General features: G+C 31.6%; 2 long non-coding RNA genes across 3 annotated transcripts in view; one reads left to right on the forward strand and one right to left on the reverse strand.

Moving 5' to 3' along the window:
• Positions 1 to 27,512, forward strand: part of LOC107441792 (uncharacterized) — a 102,418-nt gene that overhangs the window by 24,628 nt on the left and 50,278 nt on the right. Inside the window, exons 2-3 of the long non-coding RNA XR_006225804.2 lie at positions 5,883 to 5,985; positions 16,351 to 16,455. This is a non-coding gene — a long non-coding RNA (uncharacterized lncRNA). The remainder of the gene's footprint in view (positions 1 to 5,882; positions 5,986 to 16,350; positions 16,456 to 27,512) is intronic.
• Positions 18,132 to 27,512, reverse strand: part of LOC122270444 (uncharacterized) — a 232,076-nt gene continuing 222,695 nt past the window's right edge. For both annotated transcript variants that reach the window (XR_011636688.1, XR_006225802.1), the window contains exons 2-3: positions 20,285 to 20,326; positions 18,132 to 18,257 (exon numbers count right to left, since the gene is read on the reverse strand). This is a non-coding gene — a long non-coding RNA (uncharacterized lncRNA). The remainder of the gene's footprint in view (positions 18,258 to 20,284; positions 20,327 to 27,512) is intronic.

Below are 27,512 nucleotides of genomic sequence, written 5' to 3' on the forward strand. Positions count from 1 at the left end.
AATTCTCGAGTCGTTAGAGCCCCTAGGCCTTCGGAAAAGATGGCCCCTGCATTGAAGGGGTGGAGGTGTTGGGGCTACATGAGTTGTAGCCTCTGCTCGGGGAAAGAAGAGTATAAAAGGCGGCTATATGCAAATTTATACCCTCTTTTAAGAATGGTGGTGGTTTGTTTCTTGGCGTCCGGCATAGCAGTAGCAAGTGACAGGAATGAAATACAGTTATGAGTTCTTCATTTCTCTTGATGAGATAATGTTATAGAGGGAGGAGGGTGCAGTCGCGGGGTGGCTCCCTATTGCTCCCTAGAGACATCCGAAACAGGGGGGGGGGAAAAATCATCCTTCCTGATACTCCGGGTTTGGTTATTTCATTCGGCTTTGTCATACCTTTTGGGAGGCATAGGTTATGTATTTCATTCGGGTAAGGTTCATTAATAGAACCGATGGAAGGATTTTTCTGCAGGAGATGATGGGTTTTGTCCAGATTGAATTCGAAAAAGAAGATGGCCGTCAGAAGATAAGTTCTCCTTTACGACATGACTAAGGATGGTAATGGCAGAAGAAATAAAAATGTGGTTATGGATAAGGTTGTAAAAAGATGGCTAAGATTTGTTTTAGGTCTCGCATTGTGTGGTGCAATGTCCATTTGAATGTGAGGGAAAATAAGAAAAGGAATAAGAACTAATTTTTCTCCCTTGTTGGAAAAGCTTTCTCATCTTAAATAATCACATTGAATAATGGCTGTGAGAACACACATTCATCGTAGATAAGAATATTCGAAACAAGTTTTCTAATTAAATATATAATACAAAACGTCTAATGTAAATGAGTTTCCTTTTTCTAGCTCAATTTATGAAACATTTCTTACTGACTAAGTCTAACATTAAATAGTGTTTGTATTTAGGTTCGAAATACAACACTATCTTGGACTGGTTGCTGTTTTGGGGACTTTCCCTTCCATGGAGAACTTTTGGTCATTGGTGACCTCTTTTGTGATAGTCATACACTCTGATGTCTTGCTCCAAAATTTTATATTGTTTTTAACTATAAATCCCTTTTGGAATTATGATTCATTTTATATTTTATAAATCTCATTGGTATATGCTGAACTATCTGTTCTTGCACGGGCACATTTTGCCTTCATTTATCCACTTTGTATTTTTTATTTTCCTACATGGTTTTGCAATATTTGATTTATTGTTTTAAATTTACACGTAATCAATATTAATTTTAATGAAAATTTTATTTTCCTGATCGAAATAATAATTATATATTTATCAACTAAAGCTTTTCGAAAGCTATTTTCTCACTCACGAGGAAGGAATGACTGATGGAATAGTTTCAAGATGCCTGTTGCCAATATGGGTCCTTAATTAGACTATTGCAGAGCTTGAAATAATGCACAACATGCAAAACATGATAAACTCTCTTTAACAATTACTTTTCTGTGCTTCTGTAATGCCATATTAAAGTTTTATTTAATTGTAAACCATAGGGCACCAATGAAGTCTTAGCAACAGTTTTAATAAAAATTTTATATTTTTGAAAGAAATATTATTAAACATTGATTAGTTAAAGCTTTTAATAGCATATTTTTTGAAACGAGATGGCGCAGCGGATGGAGCGTTTGCCTTCCAATGAGGTGAACCAGGTTCGAATCACAGCGATGGCTGGTCGATACGAATCCGCATCCGGCTTGCACCAACCACAGTGCAGACGTAAAATATCCTCAGTGGTAGACGGATCATGGGTAAGAGTTCCTTTGCCATCAGGCTAACCGTGGGAGGTTCTCATGATCTTCCTTTGGGTTAGTTCTATCAAAAAGTCATCCGCGAAAGCAAATTTCTCCCAATACTTGATCCAGGGCCAGGATAGCCTGGTTGGTAGAGCACTGGGCCCACGTCCAAAAGTTCGTGGGTTCGATAACCGCTGGCCGAAGACTCCCCATGCAGTTAATGTTGACTGATACAAGTTAAATCTGTCGAGTAGCAAAGTCCTCCATGTTCCCAAAACAAATCAATACCTTCAGGGGTACTGACTCAGGAGCTTCCTTGTCTTCTGGATTGGTTCAAAATTACAAGGCTACGGAGATGAACATAAGAAGTCGTAAGCCCAAAAATTGGGTCAGCTGTTCAACGACGGTAATAAAATAAAATAAAATAGCTTATTTTAACTCTCACGAGGGAGGAGTGAATAATGACATATTTTCAAAATGCGTGTTGCCAACTCTGGGTCCTTAAAAGGTTATTACTGAACAGTGCGCAACATGGTTTGTTTTTAAGGATGGCTGGCATCAGTCCCTCGTGATCCATCGATCACTCCAAAGCTGAGGAAGAAGCAGCAGCATGTGTTGTATCGAGTTTCGTCTGAGAATGTCACATTGCCGTCAAAAACCGCAGTGACAGATGTTGTGTCACGGATTTTGATGAGAATAACTTTATCTTTGACGATAACATCTCAGAAATTTTCACTTTATCTTTCGCGATCGAGGAAAATGTTTTCGTTTCCATGTTTATGAGTGGTGCATGGAACAATTAACGAGAATTGTTGAAAGGTATCCTTGTTTGACATCGCATGTGAAAATAAAAAGAAATGAGGCACTTGGTTTCCAAAACCAGATCGGAAATATATTTTTTTTCCCACTCTGGGTTTCATATTCATTCAGCGATTTCAATCAAAAGCAGATTCTTATTATTTAAATTTTTTCTAAACATAAAATTTAACATTTTATGTTTTAATTTTGTATTTAATTTTTGTATATATTTTTTTTTGTATTTAATTTTTTCTCGTTTTTTTTTCTTTCAGTGATTCTGATGAAAAGCATTTCTTTTTCGTTTTTCATTTTATTCATTATTACTAGTATTAACATTTTTACTTTTATGTGTTATTTTAATATCCTTCTGATTACTATTATTATTACATATTAATTACGATTTACATTTATATACATAATTATTAGATTTTTAAATTTTTTTAAAATGAATTTTGCTATTTTCTCTGTTTTCTTCAGGGATTTTGATCAAAAACAGTTTCTTTTCGTTTTTTGTGATTATTATAACGATATTTTTTATTCGATTTTTAACTTTAGGTGTTATATTCTATTTATTTCTAAATTTTCTTCGGAGACTCTGTTGATATGCAACCCTCTAATATTTATTATCTATCATTGCCACTGATGATTTTTTTAAATCTAAAATATTTATTTATTTTTTTTTTTTTTTTGCACAATTTTTCAAATTCTTGTGCTGATTGAGATCAAAAGCTCCTTTCCGCTTTTTATTTTAAATGTAATCATTATTATTAGATATAGCTGACGTCATTAATTTTTATTTTCATCAAGTATTTAAGCTTCTTACCTTTCACATTATTGCTATTAATTTCTTTGCCAGTTATCAAAGAATATTCCCTGTGCACGACCAGAACAAAATATGTATAGAATGTACGTTCATAATAACAAACCACAAAATAAATAAAATAATAAATCCTTATTTAAAAATATCAAGAATATCAGCGGACCATATTTGTTAAAAATAGCTGATATAGTTTTTCATGCTTTAAAATATTATAACTAATGAATATAGCTCAAAACATAGCATAGTACATATATTGACATACTATAGTTTCAGTTCTATAAACAAGAAATTTTCTCCGTGTCTAAACGTCAAATAAAGGTAGAGAAGTAAAGAGACAAGCAAGTGTAGAGTGATTTAACCAATAGGAACAAGTTTGAACAAGGAAATAGCAAGGAGGAGATAAGAAACAGATATGAGGGGATTTGGCAACTGATTAAATTAAAACAGATTACGAAATATTCTCCAAATAGTCTTCCAAATTGTTCTTGTTTATAGAACTAAAACTATAGTATGTCCCTTTATGTATTTTCCTTTGTGATTTATTCATGTTTTTTAATTTAGTCTACATAGCACAAAATTTACCCTATTCTTTGTCGGATTTAAAATATCATGTTTGCATTTTAAAAATAAATTTCTTATGAATGCAAGCTAATGTGAATTAAAGTTCAAAAAATATTCAATTTTAAAGCATATTAGTTAAAAGTCAATTAAATTTAATTCCAGACACAAAATGCATTGATCCAAATTTACTAAGCAAGGCTTTCTAAAAACATAATTTTTTTTTCCTTCTCTGTCCTTTTATTATAAATTGTCCCAAAACCTTTTATTTCATTTCTTTTAATAAAGTTTTAATTGATTTTTCTCTCATGTAATTTTAAAATTTACTCATAATGTATACAAAAAACATTTTATATGTCACTTTGTGATCTTAGCCGTAAAGGTATTAGACAAAAAGTAAAATTAATTCATCCGTGAGAGAATGCATTCGCACTAAAAAAAAAGTAACTGTTTATTCGTAATCTCGCATAAACTTTGCCTCGTAAATTAAAAGTGATATAAATGACAACTAAGAAAATAAATTAAACTCATGAAGCGTATATGAAATCCATTAATTTGCATTCAAATCAAGTTGTATAAATCAACTTCCTAGAAATACCAAAAAAGAGAAAAAAAATTTCTTCATCGGACCTTGTCTGTACAATTTCAAACTTTGTCTTCCATAAAAATATAAACACAAACACAAAGGCGAGGCAGCGTTTATTCATCATCATATTCCCTTTTTTTCCCTTTTCCTTCTTTTCCTTTTTAAAAACATTTTCCGATTCTCATCGTCCGTATTAATGACTTCCTTATAATTATCTGTCTCAAGATTCTTCTGCTTTTCCGGAGATTTTAGCAAATGAGCGATGACAAGGCGTTGCTTTAAATCTGCGCCAGCGTTTCACATAAAACTTTGTTTTTCTTTTACAAAGTTGGCACTTTTTTTTCCTTCTTCCAGTGCCATCGTCTCAATCGGTCTTTTCTCTCTCTCGAAATGGCACCTAAAGGGCATCCTTTTCTTGAATGCGTAATTCGGCAAAACGTCTTTTCCAGCCAAACTCTTTGCTTTCCGTTAACTTAAAACACGAGAAAATAATTCGCAGAAATAAGAACTGACAATCCGTCTTCTTTAATTCAGTCCCTTTTGTTTTGGTCTAGCGTAGAACGGGTGAAGGCGTGCCAGCCAAGCTCTCTCCCCATCTGCTACATCGCCAAATACCTTTTGACATGCCAGCAAAGAAGATGTGTGGAGAGAGGACTTTTGCATTTAATTGAGAAATGAGAACTCGCCTAGTTCGTTAAAGAAATCTCAAGTTGCCCAAGCGCATTACGACTGTCTGATCGGATTTATACCAGGACCACCCCATCCGCAAAGACTCTTTTTGGCGCTGAGAAAAAGAAAGGTTGGCTTCCTTTTTACCTTTCACTCAAATTTAATAGAATCTCTTCTGCGTTTGAAGGTGTCAAGTTGCAATCAAGGAGACATTTGCATGAGGACACAGACGTTTTTTTTCTTCTTCTATCACCTTGGGGTGTGTAAGCTGGGAACGTTCTAATAAAAGTTAATAAAGTGGCCGAGAGTCGCACGGTTTTTTTGTAGTTCTCTTTTGCTTTATACCGTTTTTTTTTATTTTCTTTATTTTAACTGTCTTTCAGGTTTTGTTTCACTTTTCTTAAGTTGTTGAAGACATTTGGAAACTTAAATAGTAAAAGAAAGAGATGTCAGATTTTTATCTTCATTTCGTTGAGCTACAGTTGCGATTTTGTGTGACTTTGCAATTGTATACTTTATTCGTATTTCTTTTTTTTTTCGGTCTGAAATGTTCTTAACCAATTATTTTCATAAAGTTAATCTTTCTGAAAAATTGAATGGTTTTAAATGAAGGAAACGGTAGTTTGTGAAATCTGTATGCAAAATTTAAATGAATTATAGTCCAGAAATTAGTTTTCAAACAATTATTTCAATTACAGATATTTTTTTAAACTGTCTTTCAGGTTTAGTTTCGCTTCTTCTGAAGTTCTTGAAGACATTTGGATACTTAAATAGGGAAACGAAAGATAGTGATGTCCAGATTTTTATCTTCATTTTGTTGAACAGGTGTGATTTCTATTTATTTTATTTATTTTTGGTGAAAATTATTTCAATAAAAATAATCTTTGTGCAAAATCAAATGATTTCAGATGAAAATAAAAGCAAAATTATAATTAATTATAATCTAAAAATTAGCGCAGTAATAGTTAGCTCAATGATTAGCTCAACATTTTGAATAATACAGTTCATTCTTTTTTTACACTTGAGGGAAAACGTATGACATATGAGTGTTTCTGATGAAGAAACCTTGCTGAATCGTCCCAAATCACGTAATAAATAAACTCATGTCTTCTTTTTTACACAAATTTTTGAAGAAATTGAATAATAAGTTCTGCATTTAACTATCAAATTTAATTAATTAATTATAACAATATTTCATTAAGACTTATTTAATTCAAAATATTTAATAAAATATATGAAAATTAAATTTTAAATAAAAGAGATTGTGTAAAAGGTGAAGAAATTTCAAAGAAATTCAAGAAATTCTGTGAAACTAAAAATTCTGTGGAACTAAAATTTTAAGAATTTCTGAAAATTCTGGGAAAACTCCGAAGGAAAAGAAATTTTGTGAAACTAAAGGTACGTGGTGATAAAGGACTTCTTTTTTAAATATATTTTCTAACGGCTGGCAAACTTCTCGAATTTTTATTACTGTTACATAAAACTGTAACTATATATACATATTGGTGTAGTTTCTTTTCCAAAATGTCTAGGATAGCTTATTTTATAGCATTTTTGGTGAAAAATATTATATTGTCACATTACTGCAATTCCTACCGATAATACCTAATAACATGTTGAAAATAAGTTATTTCTGAATAATAAAAAAATAAAAATCAAGTTTTTTCAAATTTTTTTTTATTGATATGAAAGTACAGAATATTTCTGTTTGAATCAAAATTGACGGGCATGATTCTAGATTAAAAATGACTTTTTTTTTAATTTTTAATTTTTAAAAAAAAAAAAAAAAAATTCTGCCGTAATATCTAAAACAATAACCCCATACAAAATTTATTCAGTTTCCGAATGATGCGATACTTCCAAAGGGGAGATGTTTTCCCCGTCACTTCTTAATATGAGTTTTCTAAGAAACTCTTTTAGCTACAAAATTAACAAGTCGGTTTGTCGCGGAACATTCCGGGACAAAAGATAGCAATAACACTAAGAGACCTTTCGAAACGAAGAACGTGCTCAAGAGCTCGAAAGGAACTCGTAATGAATTTTCAGACAAAGGGTGGTTACGAACAAAAATGTTCTGTGCAAATTCTGACGGCTTCCCCCATACCCCTTTCCAGGCACGCTTTTCACCAACAGACAGACAGAGAAATCTTACTCTTCAAGACTTTGTGTGAGTTTTCGAATCATTTCAGAAAGAAGGGAAAATTATCAAACTGTGAGGATTTCCAATTGCGACCAAGTTTAATTCAGGGCCACGCGTTTAATCATTAGATCAGGCGAAAGAGTTTCATTTTTACGCAATGCTTCCTAAAACTTTTTTACATCGCCAACTTAGTTTCTGCTAGGATAACGGCACTATTTGAAGCCGTACATTACCAACCAAGCCAAGGTGGGGAACGATTAGTGAGGCACTTAGTCCGCAGAACAAACTTTGAGGGATGGACTAAAAGGCAATATGGCACGTTCCTGAGCAATTAGCCGCTGATTTACAAAGTTTAATCATGTCTCCATGTGGGATTGGTAACCACCACACCACCGCCTACCACCCACAATCTTCTTGGCGCGATTATTCTGCCAAGACATTCCTGATTCCCGTCTCCAGAGAAGAACCATTCCTATGTTTTACTATCGGTGCTCAAGTTTTATTGGTGATTTTTAGCACTTTTTCTCTTCGAAGCCAATAATCTTACTTCTTTTTGGCGGTGGCGGGTGGGAATGGCAGGATTTGCAATCGGATGATATTACCTCGCGCAAAAATAACGTAAACCCTTATTAAAGGACGAAAGTGGGTTGGTCATTAATTCAAATTAAAAATTTTGTTTGCCTTAGCTGAAGGATAAAGTGGTGGCGATGTTTTGCCTCGCCTGCTTTCCAGCGCCTTGGGTTTTAAATAAACCTTCTTAAAAATTTTTTCTGTCCTTTCTGAGAATACATTTTGGCTCTCATTTTGCCGTATATTTACGGTCTTGGCGAAGAAATGGGATTCGGCAGTTAAGCGCTATGTAATCACCATTTCTTCCGGACAGGCTGGACGTTATGAAAGTAATGGGTTTCTTTTCCGTCTCCTGAATGGCCGCTTGACAAATAGACCCGCGAAAACTTCAAACATAATAACGAAATATGAAAGACGTAAATATGATGAGACGAAATAAAAAAAAAATATTAAGATAAATTTATTTTTTAGCTGAAAGAAAAAAAATGCGGTGAATACGAAATTGCGTTATCAGTGATTAACAAAACGGAAGACACTATAAAAACTGGTTTTCCACTCTTCATTCAAAAGAGTTATTTTTAATGATATCATTGAGAAAAGAGGATTTTCATGATTAAAAATTTTTGTAGTAGATTTGGAAATAGTATGGCAATCACACTTGAAGTAAAAATTTAATTATGCTTTAAAATAAAAGTTCAATTAATTATATTTGAGCAAAAGTTGTGAAAATTAAAGGTGGGAATTGTTTGTATTCTAGTTTGATATCATATTCTGGTCATAAAAAGAATTGAAGAAATATATTGAGCTCTTAAAAAATTTATTCCACTGTAATTAAATCTATACGAAATGAAAAAAAAAATTACATTGCAACATATGAAAAGAAATAGAATTACTTGCAGCTCGGTAAAAATATTTTATACTAAAAACGTAAATTTCATGCTATAAAATTAGATACTTTTCATTTGAATAATAAAACTGAAACTCAAGCGGTAACTTTTATTTTATCATCACAGCATTATCATAGAATTAAATTTTCATCATCACAGCAATATCTTATTACATTTTTATCATAATCAGAAGAGAGACCTCCTTCTAAAGATAACTTGTTCACTTCAAATCTATTCTAAATAATCTATTCCAAAGCAAACTAGTATTTGCATTACAATTCAATGAATCTATCCATAAAATTGGATACTTTTCACTTGAATAATAAAACCAAAACTCACTCAGTAACTTTTATTTTATCATCACAGCATTATCATAGAATAAAATTTTCATCATCACAGCAATAACTTATTACATTTTTATCATAATCAGAAGAGAGACATCCCTCTAAAGATAACTTGTTTACTTCAAATCTATTCTAAATAATCTATTCCAAAGCAAACTAGTATTTGTATTACAATTCAATGAATCTATGCATTGAATCTACCCATAAAATTGGATACTTTTCACTTGAATAATAAAACCAAAACTCACTCGGTAACTTTTATTTTATCATCACAGCATTATTGTATTGTAGAATTGAATTTTTATCATCATCGCCGCAATATCTTATTAATTTTTTTATCATGATAACAGGAGAGACATCTCTCCACAGATAATTTGTCTATCCAGATCAAATCAATTGTATTCTAAATAATTTATTCTAAATCAAACTGTTTGATTTATAATTCAATCAATCTATAAATTTTGAAAACACTAAAATCAGCTGCAACCTAAATTTGTCTCTAAGAGTTATGCTGAAATAGAGCAGAAGAAGACATAAATCATTCATACCAAGATTTTAGTGCAAAAAAAAATTAAATTTTATACTGCACCAAATGCAAAGAATTTAATTTATGGAGCAAAGTATTTAAATTAAAATTCACCAAATACAAGGATTTAAGACATTCAGATTAAGGTTTAAAATTTTAAATAATCTGCAGCCTTTATGTGTTCCAAAACAATAAAGGCTGCAGCTGATATAGAACAAGAATTGAATAGAACAAGAAATTAGACAAGAATCTAGTGAAATAGAACAAGAATTTAGACATAAATCACTCCAATCAAATTAAGCTCACTGTACAAATGCATCAGGTTTACACTGCACAAATGCAAAAGGATCAAATTTATTGTGCAAAATATTCCAATTAAAATTTACCAAACGCAAGGATTTAATTTAGAGTGCAAAATATTCGAAACCAATCCGAATTCAAGGAATTTAACTTTAAGTGTAAATCATTAATATTTAATTTGTACCAAAATTAGCTGTAGCCCTTATTTGTTCCCGTCACTAGTGGTGCTTTTATTCTCGCCTTTTTTAATTATGATCTGTTAGATCTGATACGATTTTATTTAATTTTTTCCAACTTAAACCTTATTTTGAGTGTCCTGCTTTTAAAACATATATTCGCTGTGATCTTTACAGTACATTCTATGTAATACTTGACGCTTAATAATAATATTGCTTATTTTTTTTAAGTACAGTCGAACTTTTTTAATGAGCTTTAAGGGACCACTCGGTATCGAATCGCACAGAAGGATAACGAGCTGTTCTAAAGAACGGGTCCACGAAAGGCTCGTAAAGAATGGGTTCGTGGAAAATCATTTACTTTCGTTCATACTGACTATATAATAAATATAGTGCTTAATTTATTCATTTTTTTCTTTTCTGTTATGAAGAAAATAAGTTACTTAATTTTCCTTTAATTGTATCTTTGTAGTGTTATAGTTTTTCAAATAAGATTCATGGCCCGAAAAACATCTTTATTTGCACCCCTATATTCGAAATCCCTACACATATCTTTATTGCTCCCCTATATTTTCCAGCGCAACTCAAAAGCAATTCAGAACTTTCAGGACGGTTCAGCTTAAAATTTCGAAATTATAACCATCGTTTCAATTATTTTTTTCTCTTCTGCTTTAGCTAGAATTTCAGCTACAATATCCTCGGGGGTAGGTTTCTTGGAAGTGATAACATTGGTGTGTCAACGCATCTTTCAAATTCTTCGCAGCTCATTTTCAAATGTTCGAGGTCGTCAACTTCGTCGAAATATTAATCGCTAAAACCGAGGTTAGTTCTTCGTTAAATCGGGATTCCTCTTAAATCAGAGATCGTTATAATTGTTATAGAGATTGGTTATAATCGGGTTCTGTTATCCGCTTTTCTTCAGGTTTCTTGGAAATGATAACATTGGTGTCAACGCAAATTTCAAATTATTCTCAACTCATTTTCAAATGTTCAAAGTCGTCAACTTCGTCGAAATATTAATCGCTAAAACCGAGGTTAGTTCTTCGTTAAATCGGGATTCCTCTTAAATCAGAGATCGTTTTAATTATTATAGATATTGGTTATAATCGGGTTCTGTTATCTGCTTTTCTAAATCAGGTTTCTTGGGAATGATAACATTGGTGTCAACGCAAATTTCAAATTCTTCTCAACTCATTTTCAAATGTTCGAAGTCGTCAACATCTTCCTTGGCCACGAAATATTAATCACTAAAACCGAGGTTTGTTCTTCGTTAAACCGGGATTCTTCTCAAAACAGAGATCGTTATAATCGGGTTCTGTTATCAGCTTTTCTAAATTACCAAATTTCAATCATGAAAAGTATTTTTTCTTTTCTTGCCTGTTACGTTTTCTAATTTTTGAGAAAAAGAAAAGAAAAAAAAAGCTCATAGTTCAACAGGATACATGAATGATTTTGAAAGACATTAAACGCCAATTATGCGGCTGGTAATCATCATTTTGTTAGTGGAGCGTATGACGCGCGTGTGATTTTCCTGAAACGAAAATTAGCCTTCAAACATTTGACAGATTTTTGAATCATCTTATGAAGAATGATCATTCAAAAGAAGAAGAAAAAAATATTCGAATTTACTATTTCTCGCCACGGGTTACCCGCCTATTAGCACCGCGTTTGAGCAAGTCCTAAGATATCCGTTGTGATAATGAAAAAAAATGACTAGTTTTTGCTTTCTATTTTCATTATGTTGTCAAAATATAATTTCTCTAATAGCCCGTTTCAGAAGCTTGAATTATTGCCTGTAGTAGGTAGTTTAACTGCAAAAAGAAAATTGAATTTTCAAGTAGAATGGTTGAGTTGCTCCTGGTAATTAAGAACAACCTTTTTTTTTTTCAATTTAGATGCAATTTGCAATGCAATATTTATTCAATTTAATTCGGTTTTAAAGTTTTTTTTTTCCTAATCAGATTTGTTAACACAAAAATCAATGGTGATAAAATGAAGAGTTTGTATATCTGTCTGTATGCTTGCAGTTCTTCCTTATAGCTCCAGAACTGTTTATTCCATTGTCCTGAAATTAGGACAGCAGCTGCAATGGCAAATTTTAGATTCGATCGAAAATGAAAGGAGTAAAGGTTTTGTCAGTTAGTCAGAAAGTAGTCAAAATTTCGATTTGCAAGATTCCTCATGTACAAAATAAAAAAATAAAATAAAATTTAATAAAAACGGGAATAAAAAAAATATATTTAGTTAATTCTTTTTGCCAATACTATTTTATTCCTTCACAAGTTTTTAATGTTGTGTGTTTTTGAGTATCGTGTCTAGTATCGTAAAATCAACTGAAAAATTACTAAGATTCCGCCTGAAAAATTTATATTCTATTTAAAAAAAATTAGATACGTTTTGAAACGTAAATCAAAAATTTCCGTAATGATAATAATCTAAAATTATTTCAGATCCCGAGAAAAAGTATTCCTACAATTTTGTTTCCAGTTATTTGCAGAACACAAAATAATAAATTGTTTTTTGTCAATGCGTTTTGTTACTTCAAGCAAAATAAACAATTGTCCTAATAGCTGGATTGTAATAGCTAGAATATGAATGTTGTAATCTTTCCTCTTGGCCGGAATAGCCTGGTTGGTAGGACACTGGGCTCATGTCCAAGAGGTCGTGGGTTCGATCCCCGCCAGCAGAAGACTCCTCGATAGTAAATGGTGCCTGATGCACGTTAAATCTGTCGGGTCTCAGTCCTCCATGTTCTCATAACAAATCATACATCTGAGGGGAACTGATCCAGGAGTTTCCTTGTCTTCTGGATTGGGTTCAAAATTACAAGATTATGAGTTGATCATTGGTAGCAATAAACTCAAAATTGTGTCGGCTGTTTATCGACGGTTATATAATAAAATAAAAATCTTTCCTCTAGAGCTGTGGTGGTTCAGGGGATAGAGCATTCGCCTTCCAATCAGGTGAACCGGGATCGAATCCCACCGATGGCTGGTCGATACGAATTTTGCATCTGGCTTGCACCGACCACAGTGCTAACGTAAGAACTCAGTGGTGGACGGATCATAAGATAAAGTCTCTTGCCGTCAGTCTAACCAGGTGAAATTTCCGTGGTTTTCTTCTCCATGTAACGTACATGCGGGTTAGTTCCATTCCATCATAAATTTCTCCACGAAGGCAAATTTCTCCCAATACTTGATCCAAGAGTTCCCTAGTCTTCTGGATTGGGTTCAAAATAATAAGGTTAAGGAGTTTAACAATGGTAGTTGCTAACTCAGAATTAGGTCAGATGATCAACGCCGTTTATAATATGAAATAAAATCTCCCCTCCTCAAAATTGAATGTAGAACAATATTCAGTTACACATTTAGTAAAAAAAAAAAGAAGATTCTTACTATTTTATAAATATGCAAACAAGTATGAACAAAATACAAATTTTATTTTATTGAAAATTATTTGCCGATTGAATTTTATTTTATTGAAATTATTTGATTTATTGTATTCTATAATTATATATTAATGCTTAATTTAAAAATTAATAATTCAATATTACTTGCCGAACTCCATAAAGGGGCATTACGAATCTCCCATCCCCTCACCTTTACATTGATAATTTGATTTCGCAATGTGGATCCCCAATTATTGAAGTTTTATTTTAATGATATGTTTTCGACTAAAAATCAGAACATATTTATTCCAAAAAAGGGACTATGATCAGAAACAAATTAGCTTTCGAGGTTAGTTGTCAGTTCCCATCTATAGCAGGGTGGTGACAGACAGCTGGATTTAGGGATGGTCCATAGGCGTCATCCTTGCGTCATAAATAACGCTGTTTCACCTGCCTATTTTGTGTGACGGTCCCTCCCTATGCATCGTTCTAAATCTTAGAAGTGATTTATTTTTATTTTTCAACCGTCTTCCTTTGACACCATATTGTGAAGAGGGCATGAAATCAAATACAATAAATCTAAAGATACATTGAATAGTGTCACTGCTGCTTTGTAAACAGCCGCAGAAGACCGAATACTATTATGTCACGCAAAAATATTACATCGAGCTTAAATTTGGGTGAAATTCTAAAATGCTATGTATTCAGAATTTATTTTATTATTCATTGTTATTCTACTTTTTGGATAATTAAAAAAGACATTCAAAATTATAATTCAAACGATGTTCTTTGTAAATAAGGGATTAAATTAAAATAATTAGTTTTAAATTATGTATCTAATTCGATTTTTTTTTCTTTTGAGTACGCGTAGCTAAACGATAACTGTTGTTTACATAAATTTGGAATTTTGATTTTTGAAACAGTTCATTTTTTATTTAATCATTTTAAATAGTTTAAGATCAGGGGCTTCCAATTTACATGATGCCTGGGGCCACAATTAAAAACTCCAGTCAAATGTCAAGTCGCAATTTTGTCAAAATTTTATGTAGGACTCTTTTATGTTTGAAGGAACGTGAAATATTATTGTCATTAAATATTCTGTTCGAAACAAAATTATTGAATTACAAATAATAATAAATATTTTCTTGCATGCAAAACCTGAGAAATTCGATTTTTTGTTATGTTAAATTTCACAGAAACGGAGAAATCAGTTTTTTTTTCAACGAAAGAAAAGTATTTTAAACCCATATAGATTTTTTTGAGAAAATTGTCCGCAAAAAAATGTTAACTAATATATTTTAGTTCGCAGGAAACAAAAAGGCCTTTGCGGGCCAGATGCGGCCCGCGGGCAGCCAGTTGGTAACCACTGGTTTACATATTAAAATATCTAGCTCGTAGGGGAAGGAAAAAAAAGCAGTTTTTATCAAAGCAAATTAGGGTTTGTAAATTAATATTTGAGCGAAGAAAAAAATAAACGATATCGAAGTTTAATAATGCACTACTGAGGAAGACGGGTCTAAAAACATCAAAACTTGTTCGAAATGAAGTAAATGATAAAACTCGGGTAGAAAAACAGCCCAATTTACTGGTCTCGTCAATATTTAATGGGAGAAAAAAACGAGAAAGCAATTGAAATAAAGAACATCTGAGGAAAGAAGGATTGAAAACAACAAAACCTGATTTATCACCAGTGAAAGCAGGTGAGCTTATAAGAAGGCATTACACACCTCTAGAAACACCCTTAAGTTTCTGGTAATAAAGTTGATGTCTTAAATACCGTCTTGTCCCGCAGTAGACTGATTGTTAAGACACGGTTCCCAGCAGATCACCGAAGTCAAGCATCACTGGCTGCGGTCAGCGTGCGGGTGGGTGACCACTTGGATCAGTCTGCGTAGGGACCGAGGGTGTGCGGTATTGGTCCTCGTTGAACTGTTCTACCGTAAAGTGCTCGACTTCGCGTGCAGATCGTCCGGCTACCGAAGCGGGGTTGCCATCCCCTCTGCAGAGGATCAAAATTGTGATGTCACGTCTTTGGATCAACCTCAGGGGTGTTTCCAAGACCGTCGCCAATAGCCCATCGTGCAGCTCTAGTGCGACGTAAATTAACTACAACTACAACAACAAATACCGTCTTACTCAGTAGAGTTTTGTTATACCCTTAGTTTTCAACATTGAGAAATTGTAAACCGAGTTTCACGCGATCAAATAACTTGCGAATTACATTAGCTCCCCGAAACACTAATTTTGGCATACTTTGGATAACACCAATCGAAAGGACTGGGTCCGGTTGGATAATCCGAAGGATTAAAGAAAACTTAATTTCAAGTTAATCCCCAATTATTGTCAATTGTTCACATGATTTTTTAAACAGAGTAATCAAATCTAAACACCAATGATTGAGAAATCGTAAACCAAGCTACACACATTCAAACAATTTATGATTTATTTTCACTTCCGAAAACATTAATTTTGGCATACTTTGGATTATAAAGTCTAAAAACATGAAAAAAATAATAGGCTTGCAAAAGCATTAATAAAGTAAAAATATTGCAAAAATAACTGGTTAGCAAAAGCATGAATAAAATAAAATAAACTCATAAAGAAAAAGCAAGCGATAAAATTGGGATAGCAATTTTGATGGAACAACAGAGAGTTGTTGATATTTTGGAGTAGTTTTTGGTTTTTGGAATTTGTAAGTTTATTCTAACCCGTTGCGGGATTTTCTATATTTTATTGAAAGATTATAATTAACCCGTTACGTGTAACTTAATCTCGTTACTGTATTTGTTGTGGTGTGAAGTAAATGTTTCTTTTAAAAAAACAAAGAACTGTTTCTTAATATAGCTTGATACGTTACAGGATATCGCCAAAAGATTGTTACAATCGAATACGAGATGTCGTGATTTGTTGCTCGCTTTCATGGCTCTAAACATTTACAGAAAGGAAAGTTCGCCATTTAAAAATGTAAGTAGGTTTTTAGTAGTGTAATATGGATAGTTATTATTTAAATTTTAAATATCTGCCAATTATATTTAATTTCTATTCGCTTTTATTCTGTTAAGCCTAGTTCAAATTAACCTTTGTATTCTATCTGTTCTCTGAGTATGTTTGATTTGCAAGCTTAGTTTTATTTTTTAAGAAAAATAGTATGTATGTATTCTAAGCTAACCGCTCTTACTTTCAGTTGAATCATAAAAATAACTTTACTGACTCTTATGCTTAACATACCTTAATAATAAATCCTAGTGTTCCTGAATAAGTGCCGAGATAGCCTGATTGGTAGTGGGATAGCAGTTGGGCCTATGTCCAAGGGGTCTTGAGTTCGATCCCCACCGGTTTAAGACTCCCCCGCTTACAAAACGGTGTCTGGTACATGTTAAATCTGCCTAGTCACAAAGTACCCCATGTTCCCGTAACAAATCAATACCTCAGGCGTTACTGAATACGAGATTGACCGTTCTTTAGTTCCGGTCAAGATTACGATAAGCAGATGAATGGACAGGCTGTGATGTGTATGTGGCTGAAGTAATATTGGCAACGAAGAATTGGTGAGCGCAGCGAGTATGTGATTTGTTCGTATACTGTTACATTACTACCCTACTTCGAATGCCATTGCATTAATAGGTAATACGAACACCATAATATTGATGCGTAGCAAAAATATCATATTTTAAATTACATAATGCGAACACCATAACAATAATGCGTAATAAAGGCCAAAGCATTAATTACGTAATGCGAATACAGTAAAAGTAATTTGTAATACGAATTCTATTATATTAATTTGTTATACGAATACGATAATACTAATATATAATTTGAATATTATAATATTAAAGCGTAAAACGAATGAAAATGCATTAATTACGTAATTCGTACTCTAACATTAATACCTAATGCAAATACTATATTATTGAAGCGTATATAACAAATACTGTAACGTCAATACGTAATACAAATACTATAGCGTTAATAAGTTATATGACAACTGTAACTTTGATATACGATTGATATATATTCTACGAATAATATTGCATTGCTACTAATGTGATCTTATTGCTAATTAATCTAATTACTACAAATGAATCGCCACTCAAATCATAAAATATTATTTTAAAACTAATTCTTCCAAATAACTGACATTGATATTTTTAATTGTATAGTTCCGAGTGAAAACTTGTTAAATAAATATCTACAAATGATTGAAATTAATAACAACGAACTCAATTCTAACAATAATATAAAAGAAACAAGTATTAAAATAAGATATGAACTTTTTTTCCTTAAGCAGAATTTAAAAATGAACCTTTTCTATGAAATGACTTGTATTAGGTTCAGTAGAGTATAATAATTGTGTTAAAATAAGTTTACAGACAGAGGCAACATAAATTCAAAATACCATATAAAAATGCTAACTCTAGTTTCAAGACCAATTGAACATTAAAAATGATCGAATGTTTCAACAGAAAAAAGAACTCAATGGCATTTCTCACGCAATCAAATAAGCTAATTATTTTTTTTAAAATACTCTTTACCTGATCATGATTGCAAAATAGCTCAAAAACTAATCGGCATTTAGAGTCAATCGTTCTTTTATTTCGTCATTTATTGTTGGAATAATGAAAAATTGACGAAACAAGTCAGTGATTAATGATATTTATTAAAGGAATCAGGATGTGACTGGTTCGAGATCCAGATATCAGTAATTCGATCGCAAAATTCTGACTAAGACAGCAAGCCATATGAAGCCGTCCATCAATATGCTTCTGAAAAAGAATGAAGTAAAAATTAAAATAATAAAAAAATCTAATAGCCATCAAACAAAAGAGTAATGAATAACATTTGCATAAGCCATTCATCAAAGAATTTTTTTAAACTACCAGAATTGCGATTCTAGTGGAAGTTTGAGATGTTGTCTTTGGCAACAAGGTCATCGTCAAACGATAGTTTATGACCGGATGAGATGAAATGTGTGGTTAATTTCATTACTAAAACTAATATGACAAATTATGTGACTTTAAATTAAAAAAAAAAATATTACTGTACTTTTTTGTTTATTTAATTCGCAAATAAAATTATGAAAATAATATCAATTGTAACATTTTAATCTTTCGTAATTATAAAATAAATTTTATGCAGTCAACTGACATGATTGTTAAATTCGATTTTTCTACTTTAACTCAATTTTTTACAAATCTGAAATAAATTCTATACAGTTACCTGACATGACAGTTCAATTCACTTTTTGTATTTTAATTTGGCATGAAACAACAGTATAAAAATAATAATTATTATGATTGAAAGTTCTGAAATGAGTAAACGTTTAAAAGAATCTTTTTAATCTTTTAGAAGAATCATTTTAATCTTTCAGAAGAATCATTTTAATCTTTTAGAAGAATCATTTTAATCTTTTAGAAGAATCATTTTAGTCTTTCAGACGAATCTTTTTAATCTTTTAGAATAATCTTTTTAATCTTTTAGAAGAATCTTTTTAATCTTTTAGAAGAATCATTTTAATCTTTTAGAAAAATCGTTTTAATCTTTTAGAAGAATCATTTTAATCCTTTAGAAGAATCATTTTAATCTTTTAGAAAATTTGAAATAATTTTTATCCAGTTAAATGACATGAACTAGACTGTTAAAGGAGACTATAATCGCTTGTTTAAAGAAAGCCCTTCATAGACATTTTCAATTAAACACTTATAAAAATGAGAAAATAGTAATAGCAAGACGATCCAAAATTAGTTAAAAAGGGTTCAAGGTCAATATTGTTGCTAAGATAAAGTGATTGCATTCTTTCTGTACTGAAAATAGTACTGAAAATTCCGTATCTAATTATGAAAAAGTGCAAAAATTAATCAAATACAGATGTAATATTAATCACTGCTATCAGTACCTCACTTATTTAATGAAAAAATTTTTAAGACATTATTAGTTAAATAGCTATATAGAATGTAGAAAATGGTAATTTCAAAAATTAAAATTGAGTTAAAATATTCCAAATCAATGTTGTGACGGTAAAGTAGTTTTCGATTAGTGCTGAAATATTATAATAATAGCAGTATAATAATAGTGAGCAATATAATAAAAGTTCAGTAGCAGAAATAAACACAGATGTCATTAAAATCACGAATAATTGCTCATTTATTTGTTGTCAGTTGTAAAGACAAAAAAACTTCATTTCAAAATTTTTCATAAAAATTTCTAGATCAATATTGCTGATAGATTAGGTGATTGTGAATGTATACTGAAAAAATGCAATAAAATAAAACAATGTGGTATTTACTATGTCATAGTGTACTAAGTACAATAACGAAGAAAAACAAACGTAAAAAAATCACTGATAAATCATTTATTTAGTGAAAACGTTTGAAAAACATTTTTAGTTAAATACATATTAAAATGAGAAAATAGTTCTGAAAATGATAAAAATTAATAAAAAATATTCAAAATTAATATTGCTTTCTAAGGTGAGAAAAGTTGAAAGTGAATATTGAAGCATTACAATAATGAAGAATAGTGAAGCATAACAAAATGCAATAAAGAAAAAACACAATTCATAAAATGCATTGATAACTCACTTCTTTAGTGAAAATTTTTCCATTAAAAAGTATAAATAGTTATTTCAAAATTTCTCCGAAATAAAAAAAAATGCTCTAAGTTAATGGTAAGATAAAGCAATTGAAATGAATACTGCAAAAGTACAATTAAATAAAACAATTTAATATAATAAAAGTACAATAACGAAAAACACTCAGTTGTCATAAGAATCGCTGATAAATCAATAACTCACTTCTTTAGTGGAAACTCTTCAAAGACATTTTCAGTTAAATGCCTATAAAAACGAGAAAATAGTTATCTCAAAATGATCAAAATTAATGAAAAAGATTCCAAATCAATATTGTTGCTAAGGTAATTGTAAATGAATATTGAAAATTACCCTTTACAAAAATTACCCATTTCCTATCGTCATCATCTTTTTCAAACGATTGAGCAATTTCTAATTGAAAGACTGCATTGAAAAAATAAAATAGAATAAAATTGAAAGACCAAAACTATTCTTCAGCGCTTTTTAAATTAACCGTTTAAAAGATTCGCCCGATTAACTCACAGTTAATGCTTAAGTATTTATCCGAGCTACTAATAATGCTTAGTAGAAGTTGCTATGGTTGAGTTTTATTCTTTATCGAATAATTTAGCATACAGTAGAAATTAGCAGTCGCTTGAAAAGGACAGTTATTACGATTCGCTTTTCGAATTGATGGAATGGTTTCGGAAAATTAGAAAACTGGGAAAAAAACGAAGAAGAAAAAAAAAACTAGTAGCGAAATCTTGACATTTAATGAATAGACGAAGAAGAGTTTAGATGTCTTTGTCAGCTTGTCATTTATGTTTTTTATTGTTTTGCTCCGTTCTGTCTAATTATTTTCCAATAGTAAATTGCTTCAACACTAGAAAACGGTTAATGGAGACTTATTTTTATTTTTCTTAAAATTTTAAAGGTAAAGCGTCACATTTGCTAATTTAATTGATAGTTTTGCTTATATAGCGACACAAGAAATCACTTATTTTAAAGATAAACCCGGATACTTTTTTCTTTATTAAGAACGTTTTAGAGGAATTAGATATTGTAACATGAAATTTTAGCTTTTTTAATTTTTTTTTAAAAACAATTTTGAAGAATAATTTTTATTTCTTAGTACTTGAAAGGAACATTTGTTTGAAATTTTAAAGACTAATTTTTTTTTAAAAAGTTATTACTGTTTACTAATTTTTTAATATATTGAAAAATAATATCCCTTTGAATGGTATANCTTTGTTATATAATTTTTTTACGGCAACTAACGCATTTCACTGAACTGAAAATTCTTTTGAATAAAAGAGAACAAAATGAACAATATCAAAAAGTGTACACTGGTCAAAATCTAAAAAGTTTTGAACCACAGCATCGGTTCAATTTGCTGCAACTATGATATGGTACACGGTATTACCATATTAGGATTGTTATATGGTACTTTAATATGTTACATGGCACTTTACATGGTACTTTAATGTGGTTTTCATTTTCTTCGCCATGCAAGTTGTTAGATGGTACTTCAATATGGTCTCAAATTAAACAACATTATCATGCAATTTGATTACACGTTATTATGGGTTCATTTGAACGGATTTCTGGTTCATCTTAATAAGCTAACAATTAATTTGTACGATTTATTAGTTAAGGCACCAATATTACGGTTCAACACTGAATATTTTTTTCTGAGTGTATAATAAATCGGGACAAGGGTTCTCAGGGAGGGGGGTAAAGTCCACCTCCAGTGAGATGACCCAGGTTTAATTTTGTCAAAAGTTATCAATTTGTATACTTATCTCATACACAGTGCTGATATAACAAATCAAAAGAGGTAAATGAATCAAGGGTTGGAATTCCCTTGTCGTATGGCTAACCGTGGGTTGTTTTCGTTATTTTCTTCTTTATGTATAATGCAAATGCGAGTTAGTTTTACTGAAAGTGACGTATACATAAAGGCAGGTTTTGCCCAATACTTGATTTTGAAGTTCTTTTATGTTCTGAGATGGGTTTCAATATTTTAAGACTAAGGAGTTAAATGTGATAAACTGAATCGGCTCCCTAGCCGTTGGGTTAACTGTGGGAGATTTTCGTGGTTTCCCTCTATTTGTAATGTAAGTGTGAGTTAGTTTCATCAAAAAGTCCCCCACAAAGACTAGTTTGCCTCGATGCTTCATCCGGGAGTTCCGTTGCCTTCTGGGTAGGGTTTAAAATTACAAGAGTGCGCAGTTGAACGTTGATAGTCATAAACTCAAAATTGTGTCGGCTGTTCAGAAGACTCAAAATTGTGGCTGTTCAACATTGGTTGTAAAATGTATTAAAAAATTGAATCGGCTGTTCAACGCTGGTTGTAAAATGCAATAAAAATTGTGTTTTCTGTTCAACGCCTGTTGTAAAATGTAATAAAAAAATTGAATCGGCTGTTCAACGCTGGTTGTAAAATGTAATAAAAAAATTGAATCGGCTGTTCAACGCTGGTGATAAAAAAAGAAAAAACTTGTTTTTAAATGCTCGAATTTTGCGAGATAACACAAATATATCGAACTAAAGGGGGGAAAATATATTTACTACAAATGGAAATCAGATGTAGATATGTGTCAAACAAACAGAAGCCACACCTCAATTTCGTAAAAAGAAATGCTCAAAACCAGAAACAAATATTTTCTTCAAACGTGGCCTACATATGAGAAAGTAAAATATAGGATAAAAAACAAGCAGTCATCATTTCAACAGGAAATTCGTATCGCCCGTCATTCCTAATAGCGCAATATCAACCGAATGACTCATCCTCCATCATTCCAAGCAGGTTCATCAGGAGGCGAGAATAGTACCGGCATGCCTGATGTCTCCCAACAGACTGCCAGCACGGCTACCCATCAAAACTTCGACCATTTAACATTGGCGTGATAAACATCTGCGCGGAAAGGGGCCCCATAAACATGCTACGACTCGGCCCAAGGTAAACACCGTGCGAGTACTTTAGTAGGGCCAGACGGCCCCATTCATAGTAATGTAGGCTCGTACATTACATCGTTTCGCCTCTAAACCTATAATATATTATATACATTATGGTTCGAAGGCGAATCATTTGTGTCAGGATATGGCCGGCTTGATTAAATGTTAGATGTTTCACTTGGTTATGAGTAAGCTGGGTTCTAGCCTTTGACGAAAGATTGGTCTACAGTGGAGGTAAATGGTTTCAAGAAACGACAACATGGCTTATTAGAAAGGTGAAAACTTATCCGACTGTGCTTGTTAGCAAAAGATTGTAAGCTAATCTATGGAAGTAAATTTTGGAGTAAATAGATCTTGGAGGGAGAAAATTACTGCGCTTAATTCAATTGGAATTGAACTAAATAGAATATAATGCCGGTCAATAATCTCAGTTTGTATATATATTTTACAGTATATTATTAGGAGGATATATATACTCCAAGAGAGTCATATTGGCTGGAGAATTCAGGTGTCTTTACTGGGAAATTCACGCTGTTTTTGCAAGTGGATTTGGTTTATATGAGGTAATAAATGTAGGAGCATAAAAAGTGAAAAAAGTCATGGATCTAATATATAACTACGATAACACGGATCTACAGAGAATAATTATTTTTGAGTTGGGCATTTGAATACGTTATTAATGGTTTTAATCATTCAAGGGACTTGTGGTTTTAAATACTAATTCGGCTTCTAATTGGAAAGTATCGATTTGGTTCAAGTCCGTAGATGAATTAATCACTTGATTTCAATCAACTATCGATACAGATTAGTATTAAATTCGATATCCAATTGGTTGGTATCAAATTGAAATCTATTTTGGACATCAAATTGTTTATTAATGGTTCGAATCACTAACAAGATTTGTGAATTTAAATTACAATTCGATACTGGTTCGTTCGAAGGTATCGATTTGGTTAAAGGTAGATGAATGAAGCCTTTGATTTGAGTTTTGGAATTATTGCAAATTACCAAAAAAAATTAACTAATTGAGTGAATGATTAATTAATTAAATAGCCTAAAGGTATATTGTCTTCATCCAATAAGACAGAAAAGTGGAATTCTTATTTTATTTTGTAACCGGTGCTGAACAGCTGATTCAATGGCCAATGTTTAACTCCGTAACCATGTAATTTTAAACACAACCCAGAAAACAAGGGAACTCTTGGATCAAGCATTGGGACAATCTGTGCTTATTTGAGACTACTTATCAGATGAGGCTTATTAGATGAATACAGATGACCAAAATTAATGAGAACTGTACTTTGGCTCACCCAGATTAGGCATTCGATTCTATATTTGCATTAGGAAAAGATTATGAAAATCGAATTATGATGTGGATTACTCGCGGCTACAAATTTAACAGTGTGAACATTTTAAAAGCTGTAACAGTAGCTCTTCAGTACTTCATGTCTTAAAAAACAATTAATTAGAAAATTTTTATAATTTCAATGACTGATTATGTAAAAAATTAAAAATATAGATAGTGTGTTTTTCTGCTTTTGCTCTAACATTATTTTGAGGTAACTGTTGATGCTTTGATGCAAAATGCTTTATCGATGGAGAAAATAGCTTTTGGACAAACTGAGGAGGTTTACAATGTGTAATATGTATGGCCGCTATATTTCAGATCTGTCTTTAATTCTTTGTAATAAAAAGTTGATTAGTTAAAATGTTGCTAAAGGCCATCTAGTAAGTCGGATGGAGCACTTTACATGATACTTTAATATGGTCCTTAACTTCTTCGCCATGTAATTTGTTATATGATACTTTAATATGGTGCCAAATTAAACAACATTATCGTGCAATTCGATTACACGTTATTATGGTTTTATTTGAAAGGATATCTGGTTCATTTTAATAAGAGAGCAGTTAATTTGTATGATATAAAAGTTTAATAAGATAGCAGTTAAGTTGTATTGCTATTTGGTAAGGCGGAGAGGGAGAAGTGTAGTTATTCCACCTAGTTAAGTAAGATTCTGCTATTGAAAGGGTTTCAGCTTTTAGAATCTAAAGATGGAATGAAGGTTGGTCACTTTTTAGACTGTGGGCTTTATTTAAGGCTCTTTCTCGAAGAGTCTGTCAACTTTTTGAAAAAAATGTGTTATTTTCTTAATTGCGCCGACCGGTCTGTGTAGGGGGCAGGGAACTGTCCTTGCATCAGAAAGGTTCTGGGTTCAAATCCCGGGCAAGGTATGGATGTTTCTTTCTCTCCATCTGTGTTCTATGTCCTTTCTTCTTTGTGTGTGTATGTGTGAATGTGACGCTCCCTATAAACGGGCTGTGGTAGTGTGACGTGGGCGACGCTGCTCCACCGCCGTGGCTTCGCCGCAGGTACCCACTGGGTAACGAAAAGAGAGTTAGCAGTTCTGGCACTTTCTGTGGCCAATGGACAATAGTTCCAAGTGCCCGCCATTAAAAGAAAAAAATTCTTAATTGCTGTGAGTCTGTAACAGTTATTCAGCCTGTAGCAATTTAATACTGGTTCAAAGATATCGATTAGGTTCAAGGTCGATGAATGACTTTTTGGGATGACACAGTTTGATTTGAGTTCCAAGATTATCGCGATTCAAACTACTGGGAAAAAAACAGACAGTGTGAATAACAGTGAATGATCAATTTATGAAATAGCCTAAAGTCATGTAGGCTCCCTCCAAAAAGCCTGAAAAATGTCAGGCTTTTTTGAAAACAGGGTCTTTTCTAACTAGTCTGAGACAAGGCAAAAATAACAGCGTCTGTTTGCAAAGAACCAGAGCACAATATTAACGTCTATAAAAATAGCCACAGCTCTGTAAAAATAAAAAGTTATCTATTTTTTTTAAAATATTTAAAAAGTTACTACACCGTTGTATTATCTGGGTTCATAAAAATTTGCAAGAATTATCATAGAATTATCAAACTCAATGAATAATTCTCATCTAGGAGGAAAAATGTCATCAACTTTAAAAAAAGAAAAAATGTTTAGTATTTTTAAAACGTTTAGATTATTTGCCCGTGCTAAAGAACAATAAATTCTTTTTCGTAATATGGTGTTTATAGTTTAAAATTATAGTTTTGTTGAAAGTCAGAATAAATTGTTGTTGTTTTATTTTCCTAGGCGAAAGAGTTCCATATAAAGCTGTTAATTAGAAGGTTGAAGTATGTATTTGGCGATTATGAGCTACTGTGCTTCTGTTGCGCATAGAGCTTTGTTTTGTTTCTCACCAAAAGCCTTGTATACATTCATAAACTGCAGGAATGTCCTCTAAGAACTTTGGGACCTTTTTTTATAATGCCCATTTTGTTGACACTACAAGTAGGGTGACCCGGGGTAATTCACGATCACTCTGTTTCTGGGGTAAATAATGATCACCTAGTGTGGGCCTACTGTTGAGATTAAAAAAATGAGATAATATTGAATAATCATTTAAAAAAAATACTATGATTACGCAAATATTTTTACACTCTACTTTTGTCTCAAGACTTTTACAGGTACAAAATAGTAAAAATGGTGGAAAAATACAGTTTGAATTTTATTCAAATTGGTATAGTAATTGTTTTTTAGTCCTATTTTATTAAAATACAAATGAGCAAATCATAATGAATTGCAAAAATTTAAACCATTAATGTTATTTTCTCATAATTTATGCTTTACGATTTTTATTTCTTACTTTTCATTTAAATTAGTTACATAGTTAGTGCCTAAATAAGCCATTTTGGTACACAAATTTCCTTTTGCAACAAATATTATCACAAAAATCAGGGTGAAAAACATTTCATCTGATATTCGTAGTTAGACTGCATTATCTAAAACAAGACATTTAACAAGAAATTAAACAATCTGAGAAAAATAAACTGCAATATAAAAATTATACACATTTTCCATAGATTGACTTATGCTTGCTGTAATATCAACTCATGCAGAAAAATATTTATTCTATTTTAATGAGGGAGCAGGTATTACAACAGTCACAAAAAATAAAAAAAGTATGCATTTTGTTCTTTAGTTAACCCAAAGTGTGATCAAAAAATATATTTTATTTGTAATTAATGTTAAATATTTTCAAGAAAATTCAAATTTAAAAAATAATTCTAAATTTTTTTTTTAACAAGATGAGTACTTTCCTTCAAAATACAAGATACACAAAATATAGATTAAAAATTTAATAAATTAATTTCTTACTGCAACAAAGCTATCACAAAATCTTCAAATTACTTCAGTGTCCTGATCATAATTCATTTCAGCATCTAATTCTTCATCATCTTCTTCATTACTCTCACTTTCATCATCATCATTATCATCATCCTCTTCTTCATCATCATCTTCCTCAAAATGCTAAATTAAAAAGGTACAAAAAATTATTTGCAATAAATAATCTGTCAGATATTGTCAACTATTTTCTAAGCATATATTTTTTACAAAAAAAAAAAAAAAAAAAAAAAAAAAAAAAAAAAAAAAAAAAAAAAAAAAAAAAAAAAA

This window comes from Parasteatoda tepidariorum, chromosome 4 (assembly GCF_043381705.1).
Source record: "Parasteatoda tepidariorum isolate YZ-2023 chromosome 4, CAS_Ptep_4.0, whole genome shotgun sequence".
In the NCBI taxonomy this organism is placed as follows: domain Eukaryota; kingdom Metazoa; phylum Arthropoda; class Arachnida; order Araneae; family Theridiidae; genus Parasteatoda; species Parasteatoda tepidariorum.